General features: G+C 32.9%; 1 protein-coding gene across 27 annotated transcripts in view; it reads left to right on the forward strand.

Moving 5' to 3' along the window:
- SLC9B1 (solute carrier family 9 member B1) overlaps positions 1-6,000 on the forward strand; it is a 121,919-nt gene that overhangs the window by 28,640 nt on the left and 87,279 nt on the right. For 5 of the 27 annotated variants that reach the window (XM_081812063.1, XM_081812075.1, XM_081812064.1 and 2 more), the window contains one exon: positions 4,508-4,614. The exons of 18 other annotated variants lie outside the window; for them this stretch is intronic. The gene's annotated coding sequence lies outside the window, so the exon portion shown is untranslated. Of the gene's footprint in view, positions 1-4,504; positions 4,615-6,000 lie in introns of all 27 variants that reach the window. 4 more of the 27 variants (XM_081812065.1, XM_081812076.1, XM_081812067.1 and 1 more) reach the window with 1 other exon arrangement.

Consider the following 6,000-nt stretch of genomic DNA (forward strand, 5'->3'; position numbering starts at 1 on the left):
AGAGCAGCTATCACTGAAATTTAAAACAATAGCAAAAAATCAATGAAACCAAAGCTGGTTCTTTTGTTAAGATTGATACCCTCTATAAGCCTCTAGCGAGGCTAAGAAAAACATAAAGAAGACATAATCCACTAATATCAGAAATTAAAGAGGGGACATCACTACAGATCCCATGGACCTTAAAAAGATAATAAAGGAATACTGTGAACATCCCTTAGCCCACAAATTTGATAATCGAGAAGAAATGGACCAATTCCTTGAAAAACACAATCTGTCAAAATATACATAAGAAGAAATAGACAATCTGAATAGGAATATATCTATTAAATAAATTGAATCAATAATTAATAACCTCCCAAAACAAAAAGCACCAGACCTAAATGGCTTCACTGGTGAATCTTACCAAACATTTAAGAAAGAAATTATACCAATTCTCTACAATCTCTTCCTAAAGATAGAAGCAGAGGGATAGTTCCCAAATCATTCTATGAGGTCAGCATTAGCCTCATACCCAAATCAAAGACATTACAAAAAAGAAAACTACAGACCAATATCCCTGATAAACACAGAAGCAGAAATCCTCAACAAAATATTAATGAATCAACAATGTAAAAAGAATTATACATCATACAACCATATGAGATTTATTCTAGGTATGCAAGGTTGGTTCATATTTGAAAATGAATGATTGTAATCCATAACATGAACAGGCTAAAGAAGAAAAATCGTATCATAATAATAGGTGCGGGAAAAACATTTGACAAAATCCAACATCCATCCTAATTTACAGATAGAGGGAAACTTCCTCAACTTGATAAAAAAAAAAATAAACTAAAAATCTACAGCCACCATCATACTAAATGGTGAGAAACTAGAAGCTTTCCCACTAAGATCAGGAATAAGACAAGGATGCCCTCTCTCACTACTTCTTTTCAATATTGTACTAGAAGTCCTGGCTAATACAATAAGAAAAGCAAAAACAAAGTATACAGATTGGGAAGGAAGAAATAAAACTGCCCTTGCTCATAAATGACATGATTGTGTAGAAAATTTAAAAAACTACAAGAAAACTCCAGGGACAACGAATAAGCCAGTATAACAAGATTGCAGGATAAAAGGTTAATATACAAAAGTCAGTTATTTTCATATGTACCAACAGTGAACAAATGGAATTTGAAATTAAAAATACATCACTATTTACATTAGTATCCCTAAAAATAAAATACCTAGGTATATATCTAACAAAATATGTACGAGATCTACACGAGGAAAACTGCAAAACTCTAGTGAAAGAAATCAAAAAAGAACTAAATCAATGCTCAGATTTTCCTTGTTCATGGAAGACTCAATATTGTCAAGATGTCAGTTCTTTCCAACTTGATCCATAGATTCAACACAACCCCAATCAAAATCCCAACAAGTTACTTTGTGGATGCCCACAAACTCATTCTGAGGTTTATATAGAGAGGCAAAAGACTGAGAAGAGCCAACATAGTATCAAAGGAGAAAAATTAAAAGCTAGAGAACTAGCACTACCCAACTACAAGATGTACTATAAACCTACATATCCTGTGGTCATCATTCACATCAATATAGAAGAGCCTTACAGCAATATGACTTTATTTATCCCTCCTCTGCCCTCTGTGCTAGATTTATATATATTTTCACTTCTACATTCTTATTTTTACTTCTACATTTATATGTATATATTCTTCTACATTTGCTTTTAAAAAGCCAAAAGTCTTTTTTTTTTAAGTTAAAAAAAGTCTCATATTTGTCCACATATTTACATTCTCTGGTTCTCTCCATTTATTTCTGGCAATCTGAATTTTCATGTGGAATTCTTTCCCTTCAGTCTGAAAAACTTCTTGTAGTGTTTTTTGTAGTATAGGTCTTCTAGCATTCTTTCAGCTTTTGTCTGAAAGTGTCTCAATTCGGCTTTTTTTTAATTGAGGTATAGTTGATATATAACCTTATATTAGTTTTAGTGCACAATATAATGATTCTATATTTGTATATATTACAGAATGATCACCACAATAAGTCTAGTAAACTTCCATCATCATACATAGAAACCTTTTTTTCTTGTAATGATAAATTTTAAGATCTACTCTCTTAGCAACTTTCAAATATATAATACAGTATCATTAACTATACTCACCATGCTGTACATTACATCCCAATAACGTATTTATTTTCTAACTGGAAGTTTGTAACTTCTGACCCCCTTCACCCGTCTTGCCAACCCCCCATCCCTGCCTCTGGCAATCACCAGTTTGTTCTCTGTATCTATAAGCTTGATTTTTAGATTCCATGTATAGGTGAGCATGCAATATTTGTCCTACTTGGTCTGACTTATTTCACGTAGCATAATACCTTCAAGGTCCATCCATGTTGTCTCAGATGGCAAGAGTTTTTTCTTTTCCTTTCTTTTCTTTTTTTTTTTTTTAAGATTTTATTTTTAAGTAATCTCTACACCCAACATGGGGCTTGAATTCACAATGCCAAGAGATCAAGAGTTGCATGCTCCACCAACTGAGCCAGCTAGGCACCCCAAGATTTTTCTTTTTTTATGACTGAAAAATGTTCCATGGTATATATATATGTATACCACAATTTATCCGTTCACCCTTAAATGGATACTTACATTGTTTCCCTATCTTGGCTATTGTAAATAATGCTGCAGTGAACATGAGGAGGGTGCATATATATTTTTGACTTATTGTTTTTATTTTCTTTGGATAAAAACTCAGAAGCAGAATTGTTGGATCATATGGTATTTCTATTTTCCTTTCTTCTTAAATCAGTTTTGGTAATTTGTATCTTGAAGAATTTGTCTATTTTATCTAGTTGTCTAATTTTTTAGCTTGAAGTTGTTTACAATATTTCCTTTGCATTATTTTAATTTCTCTAAGGTCTAAAGTGATGTTTCCTCTTTAATTCCTGATTTTGGTCATTTGTACCTTCTTTTTGCTTTGTCAGTCTAGCTAGGGACATCTATTTTATTGATCTCAAATAATTAATTTTTATTTCATTGGTTTTCTCTAATGTTTTTGTTTTCTATTTAATTATTTTCCACTTCAATCTTTTTTATTTCATACATTCTACTTACTTTCGGTTTGATTTACTTCTCTTTTTGTAAGTTGTTAAGGTGGAAGTTTTTATTGTCAATTTTAGGTAATTCTTTCTAATATTTTTTTTTAAAGACTTTATTTATTTGACAGAGAAACACAGCGAGAGAGGGAACACAAGCAGGGGGAGTGAGAGAGGTAGAAGCAGGCTTCCTGCCGAGCAGGGAGCCTGATGTGGGGCTGGATCCCAGGACCCTGGGATCATGACCTGAGCTGAAAGCAGATGCTTAACGACTGAGCCACCCAGGCGCCCCTCTTTCTAATATTTTTAAAGCTATACATTTCCATCTGTGCCCATCACATCCTATTAATATTGTTATGCTGTGTTTTCATTTTTATTCACTTTAAGATATGTTCTAAGTCCCCTTATGTTTCCTTCTTTGACTCGAGATTATTGTTTGCATAATATATCTTTTCATCTTTTTACATTCAGCCTGTTTCATCCAAAGTATGTTCCTTGTAGACACCAAATAGTTGGATCTTGCTTTTTTTTTTATTTTTTATTTTTTATTTTTTTTGCTTTTTTTTTTTTAAACCCAGTAAGATAATCTTTGCCTTTTGAATTTAGACCATTCACATTACACATAATTACTGATATAGTTGGACTTATGTCTACCATTTTGTTATTTGTTTTCTATAAGTGTCGTGTCTTTTGTTTTTCTGTTCATTCTTTACTGCTTCTTTTGTGCTAGCCAAATATTGTTGGTGCACTATTTCAATTTCCCTGTTGATTTTTTAGTTATATTTTAGAGGTTTTTAGTTTTAGTGATTTGTCTGTGGATTATAATAATTATCTTCAACTTTTCACAATCTACTTCAGTTTAATATTGACTTAATTCCTGTGTTATGTAGTAGCTTTGAGCCAATAGACCTCTATATGCTATAAACTCAACAATATTTTGTTATACTTATTGCTCTTAATAATCTTAGCTTTTTTTAAATGAATGTATATATATGTACATATATATATATATACAATCTTTTATACCTAGATATTTATTTTGTTATACTTATTGCTCTTAATAATCTTAACTTTTTAAAAATGTACATGTGTATATATATGTATATGTACATATATATGTATATATATACATATACATACATATATATGTATACATACACACAATCTTCTATACTTAGATATTTATTTACCATTTCCAGTGCCCTTTATTGCTTCTTACTGATCCAAATCACCATCTTGTGTCATTTCCTTTCAACTTAAAGCATTTTCTTTAGTATTTCATTAGTGGGGGTGATTTTTTCTATTTTTGTTTGTCTGGGAATGTATTTCAGCTTCACTTGAAGAATAGTTTTACTACATATTGAATTCTTGATTGACAGATTTTTTTCCGCACTTTTTTTTTTTTTTTAAGTAGGCTCCATGCCCAGTGTGGAGCCCAGTGAAGGAATTGAACTCACAACCCTGAGATCAAGACCTGAGCTGAGATCAAGAGTCAGATGCTCAACTGACTGAGCCACGCAGGTGCCCCCTTTTCTGCATTTTGAAATGTCACTCCACTGCCCTTTGGCTTTTGTTTTTTCTGATGAAAATGCTGCTGTTAATTGCATTATTGTTCCCCTGTACATGATGAGACATTTTCTTGCTACTTCCAAGATTTTCCTTTTGTCTTTTGTTGCAATTTGATGATGATGATGATGTCTCTAGGTGAGGATCTCTTGTGCTTATTCTACTTGGGATTTGTTGAGCTTCTTATAAGTTAATGTTTTTTATTAACTTTGGGAGGTTTTCAGACATTATATTTTCAAATATGTTTCTGCCCCTTTATATCTTTCTCTTCTCTTCCTGGGACTTCTTTTATGCATATGTTAGTACTCTTGATGGTATCCCATAGGTGTCTGAGGCTCTGTTCATTTTTCTTTATTCCTTTTTTCCTTTAGTTTTTCAGATTAATTAATCTCTATTGATCTATATTCAAGTTCACTGATATTTTCTTTCACAAGCTCAAAAACGCTGTTGAGCCTCTCCAGTCAACTTTTCATTTCAATTGTTGTACATTTCAATTCCAGATTTCCATTTTTAAATAAATTTTATCTCTTTATTGATATTCTTTATTAAATGACACATTGTTGCATTTTCATTATGTGAACATATTTAAAATGGCTGTTTTGAAAACTTTGTTAATCCAACACCTGGATTCATTTACTCATTGTCTATTGACTTCTTTTTTTTTTTTTTCTGAATATGGGTTGTATGTTCCCATTTCTTTGCATGTCTAGTAAGTTTAAGTTGAAAATGAAACATTTTAGGGCACCTGGGTGGCTCAGTTGGTTAAGCGACTGCCTTCGGCTCAGGTCATGATCCTGGAGTCCTGGGATCGAGTCCCGCATCAGGCTCCCTGCTCGGCGGGGGGTCTGCTTCTCCCTCTGACCCTCTTCCCTCTCGTGCTCTCTGTCTCTCATTCTCTCTCTCAAATAAATAAATAAAATCTTTAAAAAAAAAAAAAAGAAAAGAAAATGAAACATTTTAGTTACACATTATGGCAACTTTGAATTCAGTTTTATTTTCTTAAGGTGGTTGTTGTTGTTGTTTGGGTAATTTGCATGTACTTTTTTTTTTTCTTTTTTTTTTTAATTAATTAATTTATTTATTTTTATTCTTATGTTAATCCCCATACATTACATCATTAGTTCTAGATGAAGTGTTCCATAATTCATTGTTCGTGCACAACACCCAGTGCTCCATGCAGAACGTGCCCTCCTCAATACCCACCACCAGGCCAACCCATCCTCCCACCCCCCTCCCCTCTAGAACCCTCAGTTTGTTTTTCAGAGTCCATCGTCTCTCATGGTTCGTCCACCCCTCCGAATTCCCCCGCTTCATTCCTCCCCTCCCGCTACCTTCTTCTTC

This window comes from Leptonychotes weddellii, chromosome 2 (genome assembly GCF_054177405.1).
Source record: "Leptonychotes weddellii isolate Sample4059 chromosome 2, ASM5417740v2, whole genome shotgun sequence".
Lineage (NCBI taxonomy): Eukaryota > Metazoa > Chordata > Mammalia > Carnivora > Phocidae > Leptonychotes > Leptonychotes weddellii.